The sequence below is a fragment of the Vollenhovia emeryi genome, unplaced genomic scaffold (assembly GCF_000949405.1).
Source record: "Vollenhovia emeryi isolate VEMERY1.0 unplaced genomic scaffold, V.emery_V1.0 DF939175.1, whole genome shotgun sequence".
Taxonomy (NCBI): Eukaryota; Metazoa; Arthropoda; class Insecta; order Hymenoptera; family Formicidae; genus Vollenhovia; species Vollenhovia emeryi.
In genome coordinates, this window is record NW_011967191.1 from 502,845 (window position 1) to 505,737 (window position 2,893).

The following is a 2,893-nucleotide window of genomic DNA, read 5'->3' on the forward strand; positions in this document are numbered from 1 at the left end:
AAGGCAAAAAACTCGGAAGCAAAGTTCACTCTTGCGGGCCTCCTTTTATACCCTACGAGACTGAATTTTGCTTCCGAGTTTTTGGCCGCCACCATGCGCGGCCTAGCGGCGGTCGGTGAACTACTCAGAATTTACTAAAATTCATAAGTTCGGAAGTGTTTGATTCATAAGTGTGTAATCAGTAAGTGTTTGAAATATAAATCTGTTTGATTTTCTAGTAATCAAACATAAATTGTGTTTTATTTTGATTCCGTTTGAAAATCATACGTATATATCTGTTTAATTTGACTAGTGCTTGGTTGTAGCATCACAATATTATAAGATTCTGCAATGTTTGATATAAAAGTGTTTGAAAGTCAATCACTTTTATGTATAAGTGTTTGAAATTCAAACGTTTTTCCAATTGTGTTTGATAAATCAAACATGTTTCTTGCTTAAGTGTTTATAATTCAAACATTTCTGATGACCCTATTCTTAGAGTGAACGTACAAGTTGAACATTCGTATCAATATATCTCTACACAAGTCATTTAAATCTTTCGAAATAACCTCGCTATATTTGAAACGTACCCCTGAGAATGTAATATCGCACGAGATTCTAATATTTCAAAAAACAGAAAACCACGAGACGTTCATTCCCGCGACGCTAGGGGACAAAAAGGGAAGGGTTCTCTCGGTAGCCTCGAGAGGTCAATGCACAATCAAGGGCTTGGGACGACGAGAATCTGTCTTTACCCCGTAGCAGGAAGATTGCCACGGGAAGAATCCCTCTCCCTCCGAGGGAGGATATGCCGGGAAAACGGAGACGGGTGCGAAGGGGTGAGTGCCGATTAGTCGACGAGGTCCAAGCGAAGTAGATACAGAAGGGAGAAATAAGGATAGACGAGGAGGAGGGAAAAAAGTGGGGAAAAAAAAGAGGGGGAGAAAAAACGGAGGAAAAAAAAGGGGAAGTCAGTTATTCTTCCGGTTGGCTTGCACCGTACCGTTAGCTATTACTCGCTTGGAGAGAAATGTATTCTCCGGCCTTTTCCTGGCCTCACTCATCTCTAATTACGAATCAGAAACAACCCGGTGGGCCGTCGCCTCCTCTGGCCGGATCGCCCTTCCACCCCTTCCCCTCCCCCCCCCCCGGTCTTCTTCCTTTTCTATTTTCCACGGCCCTTTCTAGAGGCTTCTCGACTCTGATCCAAAGGCTCGCGAGCAGTAACTTGCCTCCCTGACCCCCTTTCTCCCCTCCGCCCCCCTTTCTTTTATCCGGTCCCTGGCGCTGCCCCGGGAGAATTCTTCGCTTCGCTACTTTTGTGCGATCTTACCTTCCTTCAATTCGCGATTTCTCGCCCTACCCCAGCCTCCCCCCCCCTCTTCACTCCTCTTCATCTCTGCGAGAGAGAAATGCGCGTTATGTATTTACAGTCGATATTTATATTTCATTGCTGCGCGCGAAAAAAGCGCGAGAATTGTAAATTGCTGTGTCTCGTCTCATTAGATTTGTAACTCGAGATTCAAACACGCTGACACAATTTCGAGATTTGCGCGCTTTTCGAGACTCGGGAGGTGTCGCATCCACGCTCACCCGACCGTAATGAAAAATCGACGCGTGACGCGCGACGCTTTATTGTACCGTTCGGTATATCGAAATAACATCGGACATTGAACTTATCGCGATCGCATCGCCGCGCTCGCCGAGACCCGTTTCTACTAGCAATTTGACGTTAATCTCATAGCAGAACTTTCCATAGAGAACGCCCGATATTTCTGGCATTCTTTCCGTCGCACTTACGTGTGGCAGCTTGCAACGCAGTTTCCCTCGTTACTGGTTCAACCCGCCTTTTTCCATGCGAAATTACCTTACTTCTCCGAGACTATCGCGATCGTCCCCGCGGAGAAAACGGATTTTCACACTACGCCATTATGCAAATTCCTCTTAAAAGTAACCGCGGTCGAGCGAGATATTGAGAGACGGTAGCGCGGAAGGCCGGGACAGGGATCGAATTACGCAAGAGGCGCGGGGGTGAAGACGGATCGTGGAAGGAGGAAAAAATGCGAGGGCAGAAAAGAATTATCCGATAACGCCGAAGGCTCGGCGGAATTATGAAAGGTGCTACACACCTGGCCGCGCTCAGAAATGCGCTAGACGCGGCCGCTCAAATGCCACGGCGGAGCCGCGAAAATGCCGGATAAACCGCACCTTCGACGGGAAAACTCGTCCGCGTTTTACCGCCGCCCTCCCCCCCCCCCTGCACGAGGCTCGCTCGCCCTCCGCGTTCGCTCTCGTCGGAGCCGGATTTCAAATTCATTAAGTTACGACGGCCCCGTGTTTGTTGTTCAACGCATGTCCGATATGTGATATTTTATTGCGTCGTTTAATCGACCGCATCACACGAATATACGGCGTAAGCCGAGTATTTTTCTCCACTGCATTATACAAAATGCCGTTTTATAGTCGTGCAAAAGGCAAATCGTGCAAAAAATGCAAATGCGATAGGAAAAAAAAAATTATTTCGCTCTTTACGGGAAAACGTTGCATTTATCGAAAAATACAATACTCTCTCCTTCTCTGATCTACACGTATGCTATCCGAGTCGAAATTTTGGCATTATTTTGACACTTTTAAGGATAATTTACACCTACTTAGCTGATCTATACACCTACGTAGACCAGCAATCGCCTACTTTGCTGACATTATCTTTTTTTACTCCTCCCTTGAATCTTTAATTCTCAAAATTTACTTTAGCTCCTACTTGAAAGGACCAACTTTAATGCTAAATTGGCAAAAGTAGAAATTTACGACACTATCAGTTTTAAAGTAGGAGTAAATTTTGTACCTGCAGGTCGACCTCTTTTACTGTCTTAGATCCTACTATACATGGTGTTCTAAAACCACCGAATATCCC

The 2,893-nt window shown here is 45.7% G+C and overlaps 1 protein-coding gene across 4 annotated transcripts in view; it reads right to left on the reverse strand.

The window, feature by feature from the left end:
- Nucleotides 1-2,893, reverse strand: part of LOC105563448 (neurotrimin-like) — a 249,411-nt gene that overhangs the window by 5,367 nt on the left and 241,151 nt on the right. The window lies entirely within an intron of this gene.